Source organism: Myxine glutinosa, chromosome 2, assembly GCF_964187855.1.
Source record: "Myxine glutinosa chromosome 2, kmMyxGlut1.1, whole genome shotgun sequence".
NCBI lineage: Eukaryota > Metazoa > Chordata > Myxini > Myxiniformes > Myxinidae > Myxine > Myxine glutinosa.
Window position 1 is genome coordinate 105,520,626 of NC_136262.1, and position 27,166 is coordinate 105,547,791.

At 45.3% G+C, this 27,166-nt stretch overlaps 1 pseudogene across 1 annotated transcript; it reads right to left on the minus strand.

The window, feature by feature from the left end:
• Window positions 1-2,651: 2,651 nt before the first annotated feature.
• On the minus strand, window positions 2,652-13,777 carry LOC137421462 (prostaglandin E2 receptor EP4 subtype-like; annotated as a pseudogene). The gene is made up of 2 exons (XR_013622534.1): window positions 12,750-13,777; window positions 2,652-5,974 (listed from the first exon to the last, which is right to left on the minus strand). The product of XR_013622534.1 is annotated as a prostaglandin E2 receptor EP4 subtype-like (transcript).
• Window positions 13,778-27,166: the final 13,389 nt, after the last annotated feature.

Below are 27,166 nucleotides of genomic sequence, written 5' to 3' on the forward strand. Positions count from 1 at the left end.
GATACCAATCTCTGCTATTAAATAATGACCACCAGTGCAGTAATGATCAAAAAGATATAACTTATTTGGGGAAAGTTAATATTGATTTATACATAGTTACCCTCACCTGAGGAGAGGTTATTGCATTTGAGTCCGTTTGTTACTTGGCAACTTTTTTTTTTTTTTTTTTGCAAGTATGTTGATCACTCCGGTTTGTGTGTGTGTTTGTTTGTGTGTGTTTGTTTGTCTGTCTGCTCACTTATACTTGCCTACCGGTCACAATTTGAAACCAATCTTCACGAAGCTTCACCAAATGATAGAGTTCTTGGTCCGACAATGTCCTATATATTTTTGAGGTCAAAAGGACAACATAGGCCAAAGGTCAACCACTTTTTTCACATTTCTAAAATCCTCAATTTTCATCCGATTGACTTGAAATTTGAATAGGATCTACATATCAGCTTACTGAAAACAACCACCAACTATTTTTGAGGTCAACATAGGCCAAATTTCTAAAATTGTCAATTTTCATCCATTTAACTGAAACTTTGGAGACAATTTGCATATCAGGTCACTGAATTCAACCACTAATTATTTTTGAGGTCAAAAGGATGCTCCACTGAGTGCCATTCTACTTTGTTCTGTTTTGCCAAGTGTCGCTCTATGAGTGATTTTTCATTTGTCTGTTTGTTTGTCTGTTTGTCCCCACAGAATAAATATGATTTTCTCTGGAACCGTTGGTCCGATTGACAGGAAATTTTCATCATAGGTGCAACTCCACCTGTATAATTTTTAATGATAATTATGACGTCTTATGTTACGTGGTTCGGCCGCCATCTTATAAAAACTGAAAAACTTTGCGCCTCTATATCACCGAAAGTGCTGAATAGAAAAAATTGAGTCATGGCTCATTGTACAGAACTCTCCATGGGGAATAAAATATGTTAATGATTATCTCATAGGTGCCTCCATTATGACGTCATCATTCGACAAGTACAAAACTTCATCTGATCAAGATGAAATTTCTTGAGCATAATCTAGGAATAAATTAGTGGAGGAAAAAAAAATTGATGGCGTTATCTGTGACGTGGTTCGGCCGCCATATTTGTTTTAACACAAAAGCCTTAAAAAACCACTGAAAATACATCCTGGCGAGGGTTTGCAATCTCTGATTCCTCTTTCTTGTTAGATGATGCATTTGGGCAACATCCTGCATCTGGGCCTGTGTGGATTGTACAGAGCAACTTTTTTTTTGTCCTAGTCAAAAATGTATCACGGTTATATATCAAAAATGTATAATCCCCCTAGTCAAAAAAGTGGGGGGACAAAAAAATGTCCCCCCCCCCCCCTCCCGTTCCCCACCCATGGACATATGGGGTACCAGATACTGGGGTACCAGATGCGACAGGGGAGAAGAGTACTCCATGAGCTATGGATAAAGGCCTTGTAAACTGTGGGTGGATGTGATTTTTTTTTAAGAAAACACTTGGAATGATGGAGGATGCCCAGCCTAAGGCTGGCTTTGAAGTACACCTTTGCTATGTAGCTGGTCTATAATAAGTCATGGCTGATGGTGAGGCCTGGAAGTTCAAAAGACTGAACTTTTTCAAGTAGATGACCATCGAAATAGATAGGTGTGTTCTTTTGACAATCCTCCTGGAGCAACAGAACGTGTCTCACAAGCATACAATGTCTTTGTATAAACACACATTTAGAAAATGTTTTTGTCCACATCAAGCAGAATGCGCAACACAATGGAAGTAAGCTTCGCTTGGCAGGTTTGTTTTCTTATGTGGATGAGGAACGTGATTGGGCACAACACACTACCTCAGGGCATTCCAGCCTCCTTTGGAAGCAGGGAGGAGATGGTTATATAGTGTTCGCGAGGTGTTGACTGCTTGAGTGAAGGAATTCAGAAATTCAGGAATGAAGGCAATCTGGTCTGTCACAGGCAGAGCTTGGCATGCAAAGCAGGATGCAAGACTGTGTCGAATGTTCGATATGTGTCCAGGGAGATGGTCCTCAACTTTTGTTTGAGATTTAAAGTCTCCAGCCATTGTTGAGAGAGAAACAGTAGCATGAATCTGAGTAACCGGGATGGAATCCAAAGTGATGGTCAGCAATCAAGATGTTGGAAAACAGGATATATTTTTGAGATCAGCAGCAATGACGAATTCCAAGACTTTGCTTATAATTGGAAATAAGCTTAGCATGCTGGTCTGCAGTTGGCAGAATCTATTTTTCTACCCTTTCTTTTGGCAGAGAGTGATGTATGTTAACTTCCAGGTACACTGGAGGCAACCAAAAGAGAATGACAGGCTGAGTCATGCAGACAGAGAAGCAAGAGCAGGAGCTAGAACATGGACACTGTTGCCATCCGCCGAAGCTAGGTTGAGGGAAGACATTGCTTGACCCGTATTTCTTAAGAACACCGAGCACTTGTCCACACGCCTCAAGGAAATTTGGGGTTTGTCCACATTGATGCAAAAAAAAGGCATTGATTGTCCACCATTGTTTTACTGTACTAATAATAGAAAAAAGACCCTCTGATAACCAAAGATGTGTTACTTTTGATCACATTCTGAAATGGCAACATACTTGTTCATGAAAAAGATGTAAAAATCCCTCGTTCATTTTGACAGCTTGGAATTGGTGCTTCCACTCTTCCAGGGAAGAGCGACCACGATTATTATCTCCGAATACCAAACATTTTTATTGTTTCATACTTGTCCTATCATTTTCACACAGATACTGGTCAAGAACCCTAAACATGCAACAGTACTAATAGCATAACAAGGCCAAATTACTCCCATTACCCCCTGAACACATTCCCACAAAAATATGTTTCATATCTCAACCTTAAAGTTTTGACTTAGAATCATGAATTCCGCAGTTTTCATTGCCTAGCAACCTATTATAATGCAAACAATAGTTTTATGGAATAACTTTTAATCTTATTGACATTAAAGATTACTCCAGCTGTAAACTTTTAGATAACGAGCTCATTCAGATAAATTTTCTAAGTGTTATCATTCATCATTCATTCTAAGTGCTGGCGAGGAGGGGAGTGTCGTTGAAGCTGAAGGGAAAGGTGTATGCTGCATGTGTGAGAAGTGTTATGATTTATGGAAGCGAGACATGGGTAATGAATGTAGAGCAGCAACGAAGGCTGGAAAGGGTGGAAATGCGAATGGTTCGGTGGATGTGCGGAGTATCGTTGAGAGAGAGGAAGACAAATGATGAATTGCGAAAGATGATGGGAATAGAGCCTGTGATTGATGCTGTGAAGGGGAACTGGTTGAGATGGTTTGGTCATGTGTTGAGGAAGGATGAAAGTGACTGGTTGAGAAGAGTGATGGAAATGAATGTAGAAGGAAGTTGAGGACGGGGAAGACCGAGAAAGACTTGGCTAAAGGTGGTGGAAGAAGAAATGCGGGCAAGGGGGTTAACAAGGAGAGATGCAGAAAATAGGGCAAAATGGAGAAGATTGTCATGGGGACCGCAAGGCTAACCCCTGTTCTAGTAGGGAAAATGGCCTTTTAAATGCCTGTTGTTGTTGTTGTTGTTGTTGTTGTAGTAGTAATATTCAGATCACTCATTCTGGATAAACTTGATTTATTTAGCTCCTTGCAGAATGAAGCGCTATTCACTTAATCAAAGACAAAGGCTCTTTCACAATCCACTTTATCAGATAGATAAACTTTATATTTATTATGTCTGCAAGTAGAATGCACCCCAGTATTTGCTTGGAGTCTGTAAGCCTGCCCCATTCGTTTATATAGTGGGTGGGGGTAATATGGACCCCAGGGGAATATGGACCCCACTGAATTTCCCATGATGCACTGCATCAAGCCTCGTCTCCATATCACGGGATAAACAAGTATGGCCGACCAGCAAGTGAACAACTGCAGTTGATTCAAACTTTTTAATGATGGTAAGTGCAAACTTCCAAAAGTTTTCATCTCAAATTTTACAATTCAGTACTGTGTATGTACATGTAGTCACTAGCTTGTTTGATGAGTGGTGTCCCTGGCTGAGTACACGTGAGAGCTGTGTACAGCACCACTGTGTGTAGAAAACTCCATCCCAGCCCATATGTACTGGGCATGCTGACATGATCAAGAGGCTTGGTGTGGGGAATATGGACCATGGACCCTTTGGTCGTGGCTAATATGGACCCATGTCCATATTCCCTACGGTCGATGTCCATATTCCCCACACAGGAAGCTAATAGAATAAGTCCACAAAACAGCGTGTTCACTGTCAAAATTTGAATCAAATAAATTTTTCTGCACCGAAATATGTGACTAAGCAAAACTAGGCATGGTCCAAGTAGCCGTCAAGTATCAGCTGTTTGTTAACAGCCGATAACATGTACACTTGATTCTGTATAAAAATCCGACAGTGCTTTAACTCGCCCCGAAAAAGCGTTATCAACACAATTTCAACGTAATTCCACTATAAACAAACCTGACCTTAATTGTTATGCCTAATTATTTTGAATAAAATTTGTAATTGGTCACTGTCAGGGCAGGTAGAGGCAAGTAAAGGCTGTGTTTTTCTGTGTATGTGAAGGTGTATGATATCGGCTGTTGACAAACAGCCGATACTTGACAGCAAGGTCGAAGGTGTTTTTGTGGTCTGACAAGACTAAGAAGATGTGTTGTGATTTGGCTTTCAGATGGATCCAATGCAGTGAATGCTAGCAATGGGCCCACGAAAACGAAACTGACTATGAGGGTATAGGTGCTTTCGTCTGTGATGAGTGTCGCTAAGGTTGTTGTTCACTGAAAAATCGGAAAGTAACATTTGTCCCAGGGAACATTTGTCGAAAAGAAACTGGACTTACCACATTAAGGTAATATGGACCCGCGGTCCATATTACCCCAATGGGGGGTCCATATTCCAAACAACGTGGGGAATATGGACACTGATGGCATATTTTTATTTGTCCCCTCAATCATAAGTCTTTGATTTAATTCAACCCAAACTGCACGGGGATGTAGTCTGTCTGGTTGTCTAAATAAACCATTATTTGGAAATTTTCCTTGTCTATTTGTATAGCCTCTATCGGGACTTTGGCTTAGGGGGTCCATATTACCCCCACCTACCCTACTGCACATACACACACACACACACACACACACACACACACACACACACACACACACACACACACACACACACACACGGCATGCTTTTTTTGGTGTATTGTGTAATTGATAATCCGTTGTTTGCTAAACTTTGTAAACACCTCACATATCTCATTCTCCTGAATGACGTCATGATAACTCCCAGATATAGATTCATGGAGGAACAAGGTGGCAGAGGGTACAGAAGGTAAAGCACGGACTGCGGGCAACGTGAGGATGCAACAAGGGGTTGTTGAATGAACTGGATGAGGAGAAAGAGAGGAATTTGCTCGTTTTTTGACCATTGCTCTCGTAACATGTACAAAAATATACCTTCAGGTGATTCCTTTGTGAATACCACACTACATGGCAGTTACTTTAATAACCAGAGGAAGCACAGTTGTTTGAGTCGTAAGCACGATGATCGTTGTCCTCTCAGGGTTCCTCTCATCAGTTATTTCTTCGCCAGTTGACTCCAAATTTGTCGATGTCCAACTCAAATACGTTGGTTGTGTGAGATCGCGTCTGAAAAAGGAATCAAGTCTTTTGAATAATATTGCCCTCTTGGTTGTGGGTAATGAGTTCTCACCCTTCCAGGCCTTGTGTGTGTCTTCCTTACACAGAGGAACTGAGCTCGTGGGCGGCAGTGCTCGTTGCTCATTGGTCCCCAGGTGTGGAACGGTCGGGTCGAGGCGAGTAGAATGGCAAAACAGGAGGCGAAAGAACCGTACAACCAGCTTGCGGCGGCACAAGATGTACACCCAGGGATCTAGGATGGGGTTGATGGAGGCGATCCGGATGGCACGCAGGTTGTGGATCCAAACCGTGTTTTGTTCCCCAAGCACATTCAGAAAAATACAAACCTGAGCAAGGTAAAGACAAAGTTAGATATACAGTGAATGTTTGTTATTTAGTCCGTTTTATTTACGCATTTTAAATACATCCCTTGTTTCACTTTGATCGCAAAAAATATGACTTACAAAAAAAAAATTTAAATAAAATTTTTTTCCCTATATTATACAAAAACGTATAAAAAATATAATATTAAATATTTGTTCAAAAAAAAATTATATTAAAAAAAAAAATTATATATATATAATATATATGTGTCATGGAGGAACCTGTATGTATATTCAATATGTAATAATTTGTAATTCCGCTAAATGCGGCCCAGCAACTATTTTAAATTGGCCCCCACTAATCACTTTAGAAGAATCATTAAATGTTGCTACGCAGAATAAGAAATATTCACCAATTACGTCTGACCAAAAAATCTGTTCGCGTTTTAAACACTAGTAGACTCATTCCCTTCAGGAGCAGAAGAAAGGGTCATTCCTCTCTGGGGTATATACATTGCATTAGATCTAGGTTTGGGCCTCAAGAACATCGGGGGGGGGGGGGGGGGGAGGGGGGTGTGCTGTTACCAAGTTTATTGCAGAGCCAAGTGGCTTAATTCTTAATCAAGCACTCCATTCTAATTTGAAACCGTTGATAAGGAACGGTTGGCTTGGGAAGCACGAGAGAAAGCTGCTTCGTAACTGAACACACCCCAGGTTTCCTCCCTTTGAGTTTAGTGTTAAACAGCAGTAGCGATTGTTTTAACTGAACACACCCCATGTTTCCTCCCTTTGAGTTTAGTGTTAAACATCAGTAGCGATTGTTTCAAGAGGTAATTATACTGTTGTGCGACGTCCTTTCTGGGCACTTCTGAGCTCCTCACGACATACAAGACTTTCATCTGAAGTTCAATGGAATACTGTTCCCCCCTCTGGGCTGGTGCTCCTGCCTCACACCTTGCTCGGCTTCACGCTGTTGAGGCCAAAGCTTTCGGAATCATTGGAATCTCCTGCGATGAAGTCAACTCCGAGGGCCTTTCACTCACTCACCGCAGGCAGGTTGGTGGTCTTTCTGTCTTCTACCGACTCCTCTCCGGCCTTGCTCCCCCAGCTCTCTCTGTGCTCTGTCCCCCCAATATTCCTTCAGGTCGCACAAGATCTGCCTGCAACCATCTTATGGTTAAACTGCCAAAGTCTAGGCTCTCTGCTCACCTTCACTCTTTCATTCCCCTTTTCTCCCGCCTCTGGAACAAACTCCCCCACTCCCTTCAATCCCACTCGTCCCTCCAGGTCTTTAAAACAGCTGTTCACCACCATCTCTTATCTTCCCCCATCGAAAACCTTGATCTTTTCTACCCCCGGTAATTCACCCCAGAGTCCTTGCAGTGTTCATATGTTTTATTCCTCTCCCACCTCCCCCCAAGTCCTCCCGATGTTCCTGCTCTCAAATGTTGTGTTTGTGTCCTTCCCCCTCTCTCCCCATCTTGTCTGCCGCTCCCCTTGTTTTTTGTGTTTTGTGTGTCGGTTTGTCTTTTTGTGTGATTTATGTTAGCTCTTTCACGAGCCTCGATCTTGTATACAAAAACAAAAACAAACAAAAAAAAAACCTCTGCTACCATCACCAGGTGGCGCTACACGTTACACATTTACATAGAGAATTTACACCCCTACTCCAGCCCCCCAGGATCCTGAATGAGGCTGCAGTCACATAGCATACGTTACCCTCCCAGATAAAGTTATACTTGTATATAACTGTCAGTAATAAAAAAGGCTTAGGTACAATAGAGGGATTTTTTAATAATACAAAAAAACAAGGCTTTAAAAAAAAATTTTTTTTGGCCTAAAACACTCCCGAGGCATTCACTGATGAACCTCTGGAAGTTGACGAAGATTCGTTCATCCATCTCTGAGAAAAATGGCGACACACACCAACAGACCAACGGCTCTCTTATACAGTAGAAGATAGATATATACATGTATGTACTGTATATATATGTAATTATATTGTTGCACTGAATCCGTTTTCCAGGATAACGTTTTAAAAAATCACTGGGATGCTTGCATCACGTGATGTTGCCTTTAGGTGCCAGATTTGGTGGAGATTCTTTCGGCAGATTTGTTCAAGACAGGATCACCAGATGGAAGCCTCTTACAAGAGGGCAGCAAGTCTGTCGATGTTTTTGCTGTTGCCAGTAAGATCTCAAGGGAAATTACATATTGAACAGAACACTGAATGCTTCAGAAAAAAATATTTTGCTGAGCTGGAATTGTAGTTTGCAAAAAGAGCAGAGGCCTTCTACCTTGTGTCATCATGACATTTGTCTTAGAAAACATGGCTTCCTTTTCTAACCATCAAAGCCTCATCCCTCCACCGAGTAAAGGTTGCTGCCACTTCCATACTCGAGAATGTTTTCCATTTGAATTCATTCTTCCATGTGATCTTTAGATATAGCAGAACCCACCAACTATGGAAATGCTTTACAATGTTTTTTTTTTGGCATTTCTTGTTTTGCTATTTTCCCTCTATGCTGGTGTTCAAATTTTATTTTCCTACTATTTATACTTTACCTTCGCTTCTTTCTTTCCCTGCCAGAAATAGCGTTAGTTTTGCTACTGTTGCTGTCAAGGTGTCATATGATCTTAAAAATGGGGACAATGACTTTGCATTGGAGCATCGTTCAAAGACAGCAGTTGGTGTCAGCAATTGCGGATTAGCGCAACAGGCAACGGCTCAACCTTCTGCTCAACGGCTCAGTAGACAGGTGCTCAGCCATTAGCCAACCAATGATAAGTGTAAATATTTCAGAGCTTGAGATGTAAAGCTTTTGGTTGGTCTGTAGGTAATCCAGGAGAGTATTGTCGAGCCTGAAACAGGTCTGCAGAGACAGCAGAGACCAGATCGTTCGGGCTTGTAACAAGTCCGATATCGGACGGTCGGCCTACCAAAAGTCAGCAGAGATAGTCCTGGTGCATAAGACAATGACTCCTGGTGTACTTTGATCCCGAGCACAGTGACGGAGACCCAGCGCAAGAGAATACTGTTATTGGGCCTGTACTAGCTGGTGAGATAGCGAGTGCAAGGATAGTGCTGGGAGAGTGCCAGGACAGCACTAGCAATGTGTGAGTGAGACCGTACTGTTGTGTCTGGAGTAGCAGGTGAGCCAAGATGAGCACACCATGAGTAATGTTCGATTACCGGTATAGTGTTTATAAAAACATGCTGGTACAGGCCGTGTAACACAACACATTTGGGAGTATGCTCAAGCCTGGGCAGGGGACCCCGCGAGTCACCTCATACGGATCAATCCAGGAGGGGATGGCCTACGGATGACTATTGTTCTCCCTTATTTCTTAATTTTCGTCACCTCTCCCACCTGTGTTTGTAATATATTTGAAAAAGAAAACTTGCTTGGCATCTGCAGGGTCATACCCATTGGTAAAAGTTGAGGCACTACACCATCAACTGATGAGGATGTTAAGTCTCAAATGCCACTTTCCAAAAAAAAAGACTGGCTAATTGACCGAAGCTTCTTCAGAGACAAACTGCCATACATGATACACTGTCCCAGTGTCCCATTCTGGGTTAACCCCCAGTGCTGGTTATCTGCAGTTACATTGGAGAACACAACTTACGAACCATGAATATTTGTTTCACCATTTGTCTGAGCTCAACAGCTTGGTGTACAAACGTCAGGAAGAAATGCGCTGTGGTCTCCACAGCTGAAGGACATGTCCTTGGCACTTGGCACACCTGAGCTCCTCACCACATACAAGGCTTTTATCCGCAGCTCAATGGAATACTGCTCTCCCCTCTGGGCTGGTGCTCCTGCCTCACACCGAGCTCGGCTTCACGCTGTTGAAAGCAAAGCATTCAGAATCATTGGAATCTCCTGCGATGGAGCTAACTCCGAGGGCCTTTCACTCACTCACCGCAGGCAGGTTGGTGGTCTTTCTGTCTTCTACCGACTCCTCTACGGCCAAGCTCCCCAAACTATTCCTGCAGCACGCACAAGATCTGCCTTCTGGTGAAACTGCCAAAATCTAGGCTCTCTGCTCACCTTCACTCCTTCATTCCTCTTTTCTCCCGCCTCTGGAACAAACTCCCTCACTCTCTTCAATCCCACTCATCCCTCCAGGTCTTTAAAACAGCTGTTCACCATCATCTCCTATCTTTCCCCATCCAAAACCTTGATCTTTTCTATCCCCGTTAATTCACCCCAGATCCACCTCTTTCAATCCCAGACTTCATTCCTGAAATTCCTAGTAGTGCCTATTTATACATGTTAACATGGAAATGAATTCCTTGGGGAGGGGGGAGGGGGGAGGGTATCATTAGCATTAATTTTGTTTGTAATAACATGAATATTATCCTATTATCATGAGTGTTGTTTTCCTCTCCGCCACCAAAGGTGGATGGAGGTTATGTTTTCACCCCTGTCTGTCTGTTTGTACGTTTTTTCTGTCTGTCCGTTTGTGAACAAAATATGTCAAAACGTTGTGGACGGATTCGGACGAAATTTGGCGGAGAGGTAGTGTATGTGACAAGGACGAATTGATTCGATTTTGGTGCAGATCCGGATTCGGATCCGGCTAGTAGAATTTTAAAGTGATTTTTCACCATTGGGAGATAGGGCCAAAAACGATGCATATCAGGATATCTCAAAAAGTTGTGGATGGCATTTTTACGAAACTTGGTGTACATGTTGTGTGTATGACAAGGAATAATCGATTAAATTATGGTGAAGATCCGGATCCAGCTAGTATAATTTTAAAGTGATTTTTCACCATTGGGAGATAGGGCCAAAAACGATATATAGCGGGATATCTCAAAAAGCTATGGACGGATGATTTTGATTTATTGAAGCTGTGTCAGTCGCTATTCAAAACCTGAATCTCCCTTGGGTCAAGATGTGTGGAGTTACAACGGATAGCGCTCAGGCCATGATAGGTGAGCGTAACGGAATGGCTTCCACGATTTACAGGAAAATTCATGAGTCTGGGGCGCGGGGCAGTAAAATCACACACACACACACACACACACACACACACACACACACACACACACACACACACACACACACACACACACACACACACACACACACACACACACACACACACACACACACACACACACACACACACACACACACACACACACACACACACACACACACACACACACACACACACACACACACACACACACACACACACACACACACACACACACACACACACACACACACACACACACACACACACACACACACACACACACACACACCTTTCTAATGGTCCCAATTATTCCCGCATTCATGCAGCATTGGCTGAAAACTTTCGTCCAAGTATTTCATGAACCGGCTGGCCAGGCCTGACATCGATGTTCAAGAATTTGTTAATTTGTTCCTGATCCCAGACCGACCCAACAAGGTGTCATTAATTGTTGTCGTTGACGCAGTAGTCATTGCATATAGTACATATTGTTACATTTATGGGGGGGTAGGCAATTGAATACCTTAGGCCAGGTAGGATTGTATAGGGTTGTGTGCTCGGTATGTTGTGTAGCCGCATTCATGTACTCGTCATGCCGGATGTCGGGTAAGGTTGTATATTTGTCTCCATGCGAGGGGTGGAGCTATGCTAATTAGTTAGTGTATCAGGGTAGATTCCCTGTGTGTAAATAGCCTCTGTGGTTTTCCCTTTGTTCCTCATGACACTTGCAAAAACAGCCATGGACTTCGCACCTATACTAAATACTCTAAATAAAGCAACCGGATCCAGACATTCGAACACTACTATTGATGCCACCAGCTGAGTCATCACAAGGGCCGGCGAGAGGGGCTGTGAGGCACCACCCTGAGAGGTGATGAATGGTCGTGGCCGTGGAGCGATGCGATGGCACTCGCTGATTGGATTGCGCGCGGATGTCATCATAGAACGTTCGAGCACCAGGGACAAAAAGGACACATCCCGCCATTTTCCCTCTCTTGGGTCGGACATTTGTCGCGAGCAGTCACATTTTCTGTCTTCTGGTTCAGACATTCATCGCGTGCAGTCGCAGTTCGTGCTCGCTCTTGGTTTGTGGTTGGCATCACGAGCGGTCGCAATTTGTCTCTCTCTTGGTGGTTGCATTCGCGCGCTCTCTCTGTTCCTGGCTGCGGGTAGAAGATGGACGCATCCTTCTCTCTGATCCCAGTGGTGCTGGCTTCGGGATGGGGGTGTTCCATGGCGTGTGCGCCTGAGAGACCTCGGTGCTTTGTGTAATGTGGGACGGCGGAGGAGAGAGAGAGTTTGGCTGCCTCGCGTGGGCGGCTGGCGGAATGCGACTTCGTGCCAAGGCGCGTTTCCCGCGCAAGGACTCAGGGACCTGTGCAGCGGCCGGTGGGGTTCACGGACCGCTTGAGGAGACAACGGAGTAGCAGGCAAACGCACCACACACACACACATTTTTACTTTTGTTTATTTCTCCCTGTGTCTGTTTCATGAGTCCGTGTGGAGACGTCTCAGTTTAGGAATTTTAGTTTACCGTACATTTCTTTGTTCCCTGGCATTTCTTTTTATTAAACCTATTACTTGTTGAATTTTAATTTCTCGTCTGTCTTGTTTAATTGGAGGCGTGGGTTCAAGGACGGCCAAGTGAAACCCGTGCAGGTAAGCCTCGTCACGCTCCACCCTCACGCGTGCTGAAGAGATAACACCGCCATAGTTTGGGTATGCCTCTGAGTTAAAGCTCGATTGGTCATCCGTCACCCAGGGGTGTTAATCCCGGCAGTGAACCCGACAATATAATGCAACTTACTGTGAGCGGGACGCAGCACATGAGAAAGACGATGGTCATGAGCACCATCAACCACAGCATTTCCATCTCCTGGCGCAACCCCCTGCCCGAACCTCGGGAACGCATGGAGTATTTTGATCTTGTGGACTCCCTGCGCCGTATGGACGCGGGTTCGTCCATCGGTCCACGCTGACACCGCATTTTTACTAGCGTCAAACACGCTGCTCCGTTGCACAGCACGGTAAGCACGATGATCATACTCGAAAGGGAGACGTATGACAATGAGAACATCCTGGGCCGAGATTCAGTGACGTTCAAGTCTATGAAGCACCATGTATATGGCGGGTACACCTTGGTGCGTCCGAAACCCTGTCCCAAAACTGGGAGCGCACAAAAAAGCCCGTTCAGCACGTAGACCACAAACAGCGTGCGGGACGCGATCGGTCGACTTTCACAACGGTTGTAGAAGTAAGGACACCTGATGGCCACCACTCTCTCCACGGACATGGCGCACAGTATGCACGGTCCCGTGACCCCGAAGAAAAGCAACATGAAGGAGAAGTAATCGCACATCTTCTGGTCACCAGGCCACCTCTTGCGTGCGTACGCGACCATTACCACAGGGCTTGTGAGACACGTCCCCCAGCAGGTCGGTGACCACGAGCGCACAAACCAGCATGTAGAAGGTGTTCGCACGATGTTCCTTTCTGAAGTTGCACAGCACCGCGATGGCCACGCCATTTCCGAGCAGTCCGAAAAGGAACATGACCGCCGGAATCGCCACGTTGTTCTTGGGGTCCACTGCAGGAATATCCATCGGGACAGCAACGTTCACCGTCTCACTCGATTTACTGACTTTCACTGGAAGCTGATAAATGGTGACGTTTTATCCAGCAAAGAGCTTTCTCCTGCCGCACGTACACCTGTTGGATTCTGTGCTCTTCTTCCTGTCCTAGTAGATATTTCCCAGCGTACGCAGTAGCGCTTCCTATGGCTTGCTGATCAGCGATCTCCTTACACAGGTGCATCCATCGATTTCTTATCATCCCTTTCACTCGTTCGCTCACACAGCACCTTTTGTGCTGCTTCACCCCTCCCTCTGCACCCACAACTTGTCGTCACAAACCGGTGTGGGTGTTCACGTTTAACGAGGCTGTACAAATTTAAAACACACACACACACACAATCATATATATTTTGTATTTATATATATATATATATATACAGTATATATATATATATATATTATATATATATATATATATATATATATATATATATATATATATATATATATATATATATATATATATATAGATATATACATATATATATATATATATATATATATACATACATATAGATATATATATATATACATATAGATATATACATATAGATATATATATATATATACATACATATAGATATATATATATATACATATAGATATATATATAGATATATATATAGATATATATATATATAGATAGATATATATATATATAGATATATATATATATATATATATATATATATATATATAATTATATATATATATACATATATATAGATGTATATATAGTGCCTATAGAAAGTCTTCACTACCCTTTCAAATTTTTCACCTTTTGTTACCTTGTAGCCTGTAATTAATTAAAATGCATTAAACTAGACTTTTTCCACCTTTATTTACACATTATAACCCACAACTTCCAAGTGAAAAACAAATTCTACAGATTTCAGAAATTAATTAAAAATACAAAACTAGATTAACTTGCTTGGACAAGGAACACAATTCCTCATGTTGTCGTCGTCCACCCCCCCCCCCCCCTCTCCCACCCTTATAAGAGCATTTGTAAATTAGCTCAGGTTTAACCAATCACCTTCAAAATCACACACCAAGTTAATTGGCCTCTACCTTTGTTAAATTGTAGTGACGAGCAACAGTACCCGCCCTACGGGCAGGGCTTCAGTTGGGAAGCCCAAATGAAAAGGTAAAATATCAGAAATTGAAGGCTTTTTATCTTAAACGATTCATATAAACATCCGTTGAATCATTTCACACACAAAACATCAAAATCTAAACAGTACATGGCTAAACAGTACATGGACGATCACGTACCACGTACGTCTCGCGTCTTGCTCGCTCTCATGTTGTCCCGATAATGACCCTTCCGCAGGTTCACCGACGGAAACCTTGTTACGACTTTTACTTCCTCTAGACAGTCAAGTTCGCTCATCTTTTCGGCACACCGGCACGAGCCGAGAACGGCCCGTGCAGGGGCTGATCCGAGGATCTCATCAAACCGTCCAATCGGAAGTAGTGACGGGCGGTGTGTACAAAGGGCAGGGACTTAATCAACGCGAGCTGATGACTTGTGCTTACTGGGAATTCCTCGTTCGTGGGACACTGTCTCAAGCCCCAGTCCCCATCACGGATGGGGCTCAGCGGTTTACCCGAGCCTGACGGCGAAGGGCAAGGTACACACTGGCCCGTCCAGTGTAGCGCGTGTGCGACCCCAGACATCGAAGGGCATTAAATGTTCATTAAACATTAAACGTTCATTAAAGCATTACGAAACGAAAAACATTACGAAATTACATTCACACCGTCACGTCAAACACTACCGTGAACACATACATTGTCACAACATCGTCACAATGAGAACATTGTGTTACGGGGTCCTCTGCAATCTCCTGGTCTCGGTAACCTCCGAACCCCGAGAGGAACCCCGGCAGAAAGATATATATGTTATTACGTGTCGCAATCAATCACTAATGAAACCATCCAGGAAACCACCAAAAGAAACAATCCAAATCAATAAGGAAACCACACACTTGGTTGTCAATGAACAAATATTATATTAAAAGCACACAAAAAGAACCATAAAACAATGGGGCAATCAACCCTACTGTTACATATTTATGGGAATGTATGTGAATTACTATTCAGGTCTTTGCTTATCAATGTGTAGTCGATTAAGGGTTGTTGTGGTTGGAGGGTCAGGAGCCCTTCTGGAAAAAGAGACCGGAAACGGAAGAAGAAAGACACGAGGTGGAGAGAAGCGACGAGGATTCTTCTTCCTCGCCCCGCTCCGACGAGAGGTGGGATCGATATTGAGCCGTGTGGAAAAGCGGCGTTCCCAAGCCCGTCTGGCGAGAGGAGTTACCGGGACGGGTACCTACCCGGTGGACACGTCAAGCTGCCGTGGGGCCGTGCACCGACCCAGCGTCTGGCACCGTTCGCGGCACCGTCTACAAAGACGCGTACGGGTCGCACGTTGGGGCCTAACACGCGTTGCAAGCGGCGTGTGGCTTTTGCCTGCTTTACAGTACCCGCTTCGCGTGGCCAGGAGGGGGCTGCAGCCGTGGTTCCCGGTACGATACATGCCCGGTGGAAAAACGTCCACCCGGGGTTCGTTCAACCGCCCGAGTGCGGCGAAGCCGACCATCATCTTGGTCAGGAGGGGCCCAGAGACATTGTGAGGGACAGAGACCAAAGGGGGTCGTGAGTACAAAAGGGGACACACGTATGTAAGATGGCCATCTTAATCATCTAGGGGATTGATTGTTGAGTGTGAATTGTGGATGGTGGATTGCTCGGGGAATATATCCTTGATTGTATCATTGAAATTGTATGGTATCATTACCATTGAAATATATCATTGAAAATCAGTTTTCTCTTGGGTGGAATTCATAGGGATTGCGTTGCGAAAGCGCATATATAATACCACTTTCTGGCGAAGTTCCTCTCACGGTCCGGGGGTCACCGAGACCAGGTAGTCACCGAGGGGACCACATAACAGAATTGGGGGCTCGTCCAAATTACGATTTGCGGATTCGCAATTGGGTCTACGTCCGGGATCTAAAATTGTATAAAACTAGGGCATGCCCGTACTATATCTATATCTAAAATTATATCCCCCCCTCTATTTACATGAAATGGTTTGGTCCATGAAATGTTTTGGTCCATTCGCAACGCCAAAGCGAACGGCGAACGCTTTACATGAAATGGTTTGGTGCATGAAATGTTTTGGTTCATTCGCAACGCCAAAGCGAACGGCGAACGGCTTGCGAGTACAGTGACAATCCCCCCGGGGTTTTTATTAGTTTTAAAACATAGTTTAACGCCAACATAGCGCCAACATAGTTTGCAAACGTGAAATAAATGAATACGCTCTCAAATGTGCCATCCGAGGCAGAGTGTGTCCGCCACGTTATATCCCCCCCCTCTATTTACATGAAATGGTTTGGTCCAAAGCGAACGGCTTGCGAGTGGTGACAATCCCCCCCCTCTATTTACATGCAATGGTTTGGTCCAAAGCGAACGGCTTCCGGAGTTTGGTAAAGAAATCGCCATCGCGTGCACAAACGCGCAGGAAAGCGAATGAATCGCAAATTCGTTTTTATTAGTTGTAAAACATAGTTTAACGCCAACATAGTTTGCAAACGTGAAATAAATGAATACGCTCTCAAATGTGCCATCCGAGGCAGAGTGTGCCCGCCACGTTCGGCACACGCGATCGTTCGCTGCTCTCTGATTGGTTGAATCGTTTTTTGGACATAGCTCGGTAAGTAATTGTCCGATTAATATGAAACCTTGAAAAGGCACATCCTCGGGTCCCCAGCAATATACCTGGCAAGTTAAAAGTATATCGGACCCGTGGTTGTCGAGAAACAGCGGTCACAGACAAACAAACGTACAGACAGAGATTACTGGAATTATAGATAGATAATAAAATAATATTTTTATTAATTAAAATTTATTAATTAAGTATTAATTGGTAAATTTTTGGGGAAATTGGGGGTAAAGTATTGGGTGAAGGTTAACAGGGGTTAACGATAGGCACCATGGCGTTTGTGGCACAGAACTTTGCGGTAACCCCGAGTGAGGCACAGTTCCGAGCGTTACTAAAGTCGGACCTCTTGAAATTGGCCAAACATTTTAACTTGGAGGTCCGAACTAATTTGAGGAAGGCAGAGTTGCAGGCCACGGTGATACAATCTATGGTGGGATTAGGAACATGGGACGAGTTAGCCTGGGAGTGGCTACCCGAAGAACCAGAAGACGTTGAGCTCCGGAAACTGGAGTTGCAATTATGGAGCCAGGAACGGATCAAAGAAGAAGAAAGGAAAGCAGAAGAGAGGAGAGAAGAGAAACAAGCAGAGGAGAGGAGAGCTGCAAGGGAACTCGAAGCAGAGGAGAGAAAAGCAGAAAGGGAATTAAAGGAACGTGACATGGAGCTTCGGCAGGAAATTAAATTCAAGGAGCTGGAGTTAATGAGAGAACGGGGAGAGGCACCACCCTTGCTGACGGGGTCGACACCTAACCAGAAAACCTGGGATGTGGGCAGACATGTGAGGCTGGTTCCACCGTTCAGTGAAAAGGAAGTCGCGAAAATTTTTTCCACACTTTGAGAAAGTGGCTCGACAATTAAACTGGCCGGAGGAGGCCTGGACCATACTAGTGCAAAGTGTGCTGGTGGGAAAAGCTCAAGATATTTATTCGGCGCTACCAATGGACCAATGTGCAGATTATGAGGTACTGAAGAAGCACATCCTCAAAGCCTATGAGTTGGTTCCGGAAACTTACAGGCAAAAAATCAGGAATGCCAGGAAGAGGGAGAGTGAGACCCATGTGGAGTTTGCCAGAGTGAAAGAAAACATGTTTGATCGGTGGTGTGAGTCAAAAGGAGTCGGGAAAGACTTCGAAACATTGCGTGACTTGATCCTGGTGGAGGAATTTCAGCAGTGTGTCCACGAGGACATCAAAGTGTACCTGCAGGAAAAGAAAGTACCAAAGTTGTGGGACGCAGCCACCATGTCAGATGAGTATGCCTTAACCCACCGAATAGGGGTCCACGAACCTAACTCCTCGCCTAGATCTCCGCAGGGGAGGTGGGGAACAGCAGGTGCGGAGAACGATAATACATGGCGGCGGCCTCGAGAGGATTATGGGGACAACGCGGATACCCCACCTGTTCGAAATCAGAGGGCTGCGGGCCCAAGACAAACTTATATTTTGGGGGGCCCGAGGCAGACCACGAGTTTTTCCTCCGGGCCTACTTGCGCTTTTTGCAAGAAACCTGGACACTTGATGTCCAGTTGTTACCGCATGAAAAGGGAAGACCCAGAGCAGAGTCCGACTATTACCACTCCGAATGCGATGGCAAGCGTAAGAAATCGCCCACAGAAGAGTTACCGACCATTTATTTATGAGGGGTTGGTCTCACTCAAGGGAGACTTGACTAATCCAAGACCGGTTAGGGTTTTGAGGGACACAGGAGCCCATCAATCCTTAATGCTTGAAGGCATTTTGCCATTGTCAAAGAGTACCGCAACGGGTGATAGTGTTCGGTTACAAGGGATCGGTGGCTGTGTTAGTGCCCCACTTCATGTCATCCATTTGGAATCCGATTTGGTGTCAGGACCGGTCACCATCGGTTTACAAGCCACGCTTCCTGTAGAGGGAGTATCTGTGATTATTGGGAATGATTTGGCCGGGGGGCAAATTTATGGGAACCCGAGGGTTGGTAAAGAGCACAGCAGGGAAAATAACACCCCACCAGCTCGGGATGGCGACAAAAGTTCCAAGTTATTTGTAGGGGGACTGAACTTCAACACAGAGGAAGAAGTTCTGACCTCTGTCTTCAACAGATATGGGCCGCTGGTGGAAGTGCGGGTGGTAAAAGACAGGGAAACGCAACGGTCAAGAGGGTTCGGCTTTGTCACGTTTGCAAGCACAAGAGACGCCAGGGAGGCAGAGAAGAATTGGAATGGTAAGGATTTGGAGGGTCGGACCATAACAGTAGGGAAGGCATTTCGTAGGCGTCGAGAGGTCTACAGAAGAGGACAACTTGGCAGTAGTTTTGGGGTTGGCAGCAGCCGATATTACTATGGAGGCTCCCAGAGTTACGGCACCTCCCGAAAAAATGAATGTCAGAGCACTGGCCGAGAAGGAGACCGCCAGTCAGGTAACGGCTGGGACAAGTGGTCCCACCGTAACTGTTAGGAGTCTGGAGAAGTTGAAGCACTATATATACGGGGGAGCCGCCGAGCCGGGGCTCCTACACGGACTAACCGTGAACGCCACGTTCTTAAAGGCGTCCAGGTAGTGAACTTTCCTGCACGGACTAACCGTGAACTCCCCGTTCTTAAAGGCGTCCATGTAATGAACTTTCCTCCCCGGACTAACCGTGAACTCCACATTCCTTAAGGCGTCCATGTAGGGAATACTCCGCTGGGCCTCCCGAAAAAGTGCTATAGAGAGGTTTAAATTTGGGGGCTTTGGTCACCACCTCTTAACCGTCAGTCAAGAGAAACTAGAAGTGGTTGACGCTTGGTCCAGAGGGAATTAATCTCGGGGATGGTGTGAAATTTTGTTGCTTTATTTTTAAGTGATAACTGTGCCCGGGGGGGAACTGATAATGTGGGGGGGGGTTGAGTTATCTGGTTTGTTTATCCAAGTTGGCCGGCAAAGAAAGTTTTCGCTGGGTTCAAACTTTCTTTCTTGAAGGGGGGGAGTGTTACATATTTATGGGAATGTATGTGAATTACTATTCAGGTCTTTGCTTATCAATGTGTAGTCGATTAAGGGTTGTTGTGGTTGGAGGGTCGGAGCCCTTCTGGAAAAAGAGACCGGAAACGGAAGAAGAAAGACACGAGGTGGAGAGAAGTGACGAGGATTCTTCTTCCTCGCCCCGCTCCGACGAGAGGTGGGATCGATATTGAGCCGTGTGGAAAAGCGGCGTTCCCAAGCCCGTCTGGCGAGAGGAGTTACCGGGACGGGTACCTACCCGGTGGACACGTCAAGCTGCCGTGGGGCCGTGCACCGACCCAGCGTCTGGCACCGTTCGCGGCACCGTCTACAAAGACGCGTACGGGTCGCACGTTGGGGCCTAACACGCGTTGCAAGCGGCGTGTGGCTTTTGCCTGCTTTACAGTACCCGCTTCGCGTGGCCAGGAGGGGGCTGCAGCCGTGGTTCCCGGTACGATACATGCCCGGTGGAAAAACGTCCACCCGGGGTTCGTTCAACCGCCCGAGTGCGGCGAAGCCGACCATCATCTTGGTCAGGAGGGGCCCAGAGACATTGTGAGGGACAGAGACCAAAGGGGGTGGTGAGTACAAAAGGGGGCACACGTATGTAAGATGGCCATCTTAATCATCTAGGGGATTGATTGTTGAGTGTGAATTGTGGATGGTGGATTGCTCGGGGAATATATCCTTGATTGTATCATTGAAATTGTATGGTATCATTACCATTGAAATATATCATTGAAAATCAGTTTTCTCTTGGGTGGAATTCATAGGGATTGCGTTGCGAAAGCGCATATATAATACCACTTTCTGGCGAAGTTCCTCTCACGGTCCGGGGGTCACCGAGACCAGGTAGTCACCGAGGGGACCACATAACACTACAATCAAATCTTAAGATGGTAAACTATCTCAAACTCACGGCACCCCCAGGGACTGAAACAGAGCCCTTCTCAATGTCTCTAGAACACAATGGTGCTCCCGGCGAAGAGGCGATGGCGATGAGGCAGGTAAGGAGATGTAGGTAATGCGGGGACCGTCACGTGGTCCCAGCCAACCCCAATTGGCGGTGGAAAGAGGAATCCCAAAGACGCTATCCAAACGTGCACATACAACATGCAGTCGCAAACCCCTCCGTATTCTTCAAAGGCCGCTGTCGCGCACACACATCCTCGGCAAACCACCGGAGGGAGCGACCAGCGGACGCGGCTAACCAAGGTTCCGCGAGCGACGCGCGAGGTCCCCGAAATGGCGGTCGGTTCTTCCTCGGGCCGCAGCCTCTAGGCGAAGATTCTCCGGAATCTCACACCTGTATCTGGCTTCGCAGGCTTTTCCACAACTCTCCACAACTTTCAAGGACTCAAAGTTCACTCTCCATGGACGCTCGACCACGCTGGGTACGGAGCTTTTACCAAAACGCGTCGTTTTTCCTCTGCCTCATGCGCTCTTCCTCTTTAACGCCTTTTCTTTCCGGGTCACGATCCGATTTCCTGTCTCATTTTTACCATGAGCGCTTTTAACCTTTTAACCACAATAACCATTTCCCTTAAACAACAATACCCATAATACTTAGAACCCACAATAATAATAATAACAGCAATAATAATAATAAGTGCCGAATCCGTAACACTTCCCCCCCTCAAGAAAGAAAGTTTGAACACAGCGAAAACTTTCTTTGCCGGCAAACTCTTTAAACAAACAAAAAAAACTCACAACCCCAAATCACCAATTCCCGTGAGCAATAATTATCAACATCTCAAAAATAAAGCAACAAAATTTTACAACCCACAGAGATTTCCAAGGTTAATTGACTCTGGACAAAGCGTCAGCCATGACATTGTCCCCGCCCTTTGCATGTTCAATTTCCCCGTTGGACTCCTGCAAAGCCAAACTCCATCTCATCACCCTCTGATTTTACTTTTCGTTTCTTTTGAATGAGGTTAAGGGGTAGTACTCAAAAACCCAAAGTCAAGCAAATCTACAGCACTTTTCCCGGGAGGCCGAGCTGAAAGCCAGGTTCCATGGTGGTTGGGTGGTGAGACCTGGAAGTATTCACTACATGGACGCCTTTAGGAACGTGGAGTTCACGGTTAGTCCGTGCAGGAAAGTTCACTACATGGACGCCTTTAGGAACGTGGAGTTCACGGTTAATCCGTGTAGGGAAGCTCACCATATGGACGCCTTTAGGAACGTGGTGTTCACGGTTAATCTGTGTAGGAATCTTGGCTCAGCTGCTCCGCAGCATTCAGTGCTTCAACTCTTTCTAACTTTCCTAACAATCACGGTTGGACCACTTGTCACGGTAGTCACATGAATAGCGGTCTCCTTCTCGGCCACTGCTCGGATAATCCTTCCTTCGGGGGCTGCCATAACTCTGGGAGTCTCCATAATAATATCGATTGCGGCCACCACCATAACTACGACTCCGTGGTCCTCTTCTGTAGATCCCACGCCTTCCCTACTGTTATGGTCCGACCCTCCAACTCCTTGCTATTCAGATCCTTTTCTGCCTCTCTGGCGTCCTTTGAGTTTTCAAACATGACAAAGCCAAACCCTCTTGACTTTCGTGTCTCCCTGTCTTTTATCAGCAGCACTTCCAAAAGCGGTCCATATTTGCTGAAGGCCGACTCCAGAACATCTTCCTTTGTTTTGAAGTTCAGTCCACCTACAAATAACTTGCCAAATTTGTCACCATCCCTAACTGGTGTGGTGTTATTTTCCCTACTGGGCTTTTTAACAACCATCGGGTTACCATAAACTTGACCACCGGCCAAATCATTCCCGATAACAACAGATACTCCCTCTACAGGAAGCGTGGCTTGTAAACCGACGGTGACCGGTCCTGTCACCAAATCAGACTCCAAATGGATGACATGAAGTGGAGCTCCAACACAGCCACCAATTCCCTGTAAACGAACACTATCACCAGTTGCCGTCTCCTCGGACAATGGCAAGATGCCTTCAAGTATTAAAGATTGATGTGCTCCTGTGTCCCTCAATACCCTCACAGGTCTCCGGTTAGTCGAGGCTCTATCCAGTGACACCAACCCCTCTGAAATAAATGGTTGGTAACCCTTTTGAGGGCGATTTCTCACAATGGCCATTGCATTTGGAGTTGTACTAGTCGAACTCCGCTCCTGATTTTCCCTTTTCATGGTGTAACACTGGGACATCAGTTGTCCAGGTTTATGGCAAAAAGTGCAAGTAGGCCCGAAGGAGAACCTCGTGGTCTGCCTCGAGCCCCCCGGAGGGTAAGTCTGCCTTGGAACTGCTGTCTTCGGATTCCTAGAAGTTGTGGTATCAGAGTGGTCCTCATATTCATCTCGAGGCCGCCCCCCTGAATTTTCGTTCTCCGCCCCTGATGTACCATAGCTCCCCTGGCTAGGTCTAGGCGAGAAGCTAGGTTTGTGGAACCCCATCATGTGGGTTAAGGCATAGTCATCAGCCATGGCTGCTGCCTCATACAGCTTTGGTACTTTCCTTTCCTCCAGATGAACTTTAATGTCCTCGTGGACACACTGTGGGAATTCCTCCACCAGGATCAATTGTCGCAGTAGTTCGAAGTCTTTCCCAACTCCTTTGGAATCACACCACCGATCAAACATGGTTTCTTGCATTCTTGCAAACTCCACATGGATCTCATTCTCCCTCTTCCTGGCATTCCGGAATTTTTGCCGGTAAGCTTCAGGGACCAATTCATAGGCTTTGAGAATGGTTTTCTTCAATACCTCATAATCTGCACATCGGTCAATCGGTAAAGCCGAATAAATATCTTGAGCTTTACCCACCAGAACACTTTGCACTAATATGGTCCAGGACTCCTCAGGCCAGTTTAGCAGTTGAGCCACCTTCTCAAAGTGTGAAAAAAAATTGGCTACCTCCTTTTCATTGAAGGGTGGAACCAGCCTCACATGTCTGCCGACATCCCAGGTCTTCTGACTGGGTGTCGAACCAGTCGGCATGGATGGTACCTCGCCCCGTTCTTTCATTAAATCCAGCTTCTTGAGTTTAAGTTCCTGCTGGAGCGCCAAATCACGATCCTTTAACTCCCTTTCAGCTTTTCTCTCCTCTGCTTCGAGTTCTCTTGCAGCTCTCCTTTCCTCTGCTTTTTTGTCTTATAACCTTTCCTGGAGTTCTCTTTCAACTGTCCTTTCCTCTGCTTTTTTCTCTTCCAACCTTTCCTGGAGTTCTCTTTCCACTCTCCTTTCCTCTGCTTGTTTCTCTTCTCTTCTCTCTTCTGCTTTCCTTTCCTCTGCTTTTAACCTTTCCTGGAGTTCTCGTTCCTGGTCTGCTCTTTCCTTTTCTGCTTTCCTTTCCTCTGCTCTTTCCCTTTCCTGGCTCTGTAATTGCATCTCCACTTTCTGGAGCTCCACATTTTCTTGTTCTTCTGGTAAACAATCCAAGGCTACCTCTCCCCATGTTCCTAGTTCCACCAGAGATTCTATCACCACTGTCTGCATCTCTGGTTTCTTCATTTTAGCTCGGTCCTCCAAGCTAAAATGTTTGCCCAATATCAAGAGTTCCGATTTTAGTAACGCTCGGAACTGTGCCTCACTAGGGGTAGCTGTAAACTTCTCTGCGTCAAACTCCATGGTGACTCCCTTTCAGCTTTTCACACAAGAAATTTAAAAAGAAAAAAAAATTTGTTTGTTTTAAAAAAAAATTTGGAATGCTAAAAAATTTCCAAAATTGGAAAATTTAGGAATGCTAGGGAATTCTTTCCCAGACTAAATTTAAGGAATTTTATATCCCGGACGAAGACCCAACTTGCATTACGGATGAAGACCCAAAAACATTACGAAATGACGTTCACACCGTCACGTCAAACACTACCGTGAACACACACATCGTCACAACATCGTCACAATGAGAACATTGTCACAATAAACGTTATGCGAACGCGAATGTTATGCGGGAGTCGAAACCTGAGAATACTGGAGACCAAAGCTGAAATAGGGAAAACTAAATAGCCTATTTTACTCCTGGAGATCCCAGGATTACCCACCCAAAATATCTTTGCGATCGGTTCAACAGTTTTTACGGTACCTTCGAACAGACAGACAGACGGACATTTGGTGAATTATAGTAAGATCGTCACAATGAGAACATCGTCACAATGAACGTTATGCGAATGTGAATGTTATGCGGGAGCCCAAACCTGAGAATGCTGGAGACCAAAGCTGAAATTGGGAAAACTAAATGGCCTATTTTACTCCCAGGGGTCCCAGGATTACCCACCCAAAATATCTTTGCGATTGGTTCAGCAGTTTTTACGGTACCTTCGAACAGGCAGACGGACATCTCTTTATAATGCAAGCAATCTCTGTGTGTCTGTCTGTGTATGTGTATGTCTGTGGCCACTGTTTCTCGACAACCACTTGTCCGATCTAAGTGAAACTTGCCAGGTATATTGCTGGGACCTGAGGATGTGCCTTTTCAAGGTTTGCTATTCATCGGACAAGTGGTTACCAAGTTATGGCCATTTATTTAGCAAACACATACGTTTTGTACGTGAACGAAGGAACAGCGAAGGACGAGAGCGAAGGAACGGCGAAGGACGTGAGCGAAGACCGAAGGAACGATGAAAGTTTTAATTTTTCTTTGCACGCACAGTCAAGCTACAGCGAAGGAACCGCGTGTGTGTTTGTTGTTTCTGCCTCGCGGTTTGAAAAATTGAAGAATTGGCCATTAAAACTAATTTGTGATTAATCGTAACTGCGATATGCGAACTTCCGGACAGTGAGGACTTAACTTCCGGACTTAGGGATAGTGACGACTTACTGTCTTGATTGTATGACGCTACGTGCGTGACAAGGCGTCGTGCAGCTGAAACGGATGAAGAACGAGCTGCTCGCTTGGCAGACAACACTGGACGCGTGACAAGGCGTCGTGCAGACAAAACGGATGAAGAACGAGCTGCTCGCTTGGCAGACAACACTGAACGCGAGGCAAGGCGTCGTGCAGAAGAAACGGATGAAGAACGAGCTGCTTGCTTGACACGCGACGCTACGCACGTCACAAGGCGTCGTGCAGAACAAACGGATGAACGGATGAGAACAAACGTTCGGGCACGCACTAGTTTGGTGAATTATAGTAAGATTGTGATTGTTTCAGAATAAAATCAGCTGTTCCTGTAGGTTTACTTGTTCCAAGTACATTTCACAGCAGAGACTCAACCATGAACACCAAGGAGCTTTCAAAAGACCTCCAGAATAAAGTTGTGTAAAGGCACAGATCAGGGGATGGGTATAAAAATATTTCAAAGTCTTGAATATCCCTTGGAGCACAGTCAAGACAATCATTAAGAAGTGGAAAACGTATGGTACCACCAAGACCCTGTCTAGATCAGGTCATCCCTCCAAACTGGATGACCAAGCAAGGAGGAGACTGATCAGAGAGGCCACCAAGAGGCCAGTGACAACTTTGAAAGAGCTACAGGCCTTTATGGTGAAGACGGGTCACTGACAACAATATCCCAAGCACTCCACAAGTCTGGCCTGCACGGTAGGGCGGCAAGAAGGAAACCATTACGTTTGAGGTATGCAAAAAACCACTCCGGAGATTCTGAAGCCATGTAGAAAATTTTTTTGTGGACTGATGAAACCAAGATGGAACGTTTTCGCCGAAATGCAAAATGTTACGTTTTGCACAAACCCAACACAGCACATCACCCAAAGAACATCATCACTACTGTGAAGCATGGTGGTGGCAGCATAATGTTCTGGGGATGTTTCTCATCAGCAGGGACTGGGGCACTAGACAGGACAGAAGGAAAAATGAATGGAACAAAATACAGAAAAATCCTAGAGGAAAACCTGCTGCCCTTTGCAAGAAAGCTGAAATTGGGCCGGAAGTTCACCTTTCAGCATGACATTCAAACACAATCCTTAAGTGAACAGGTCCC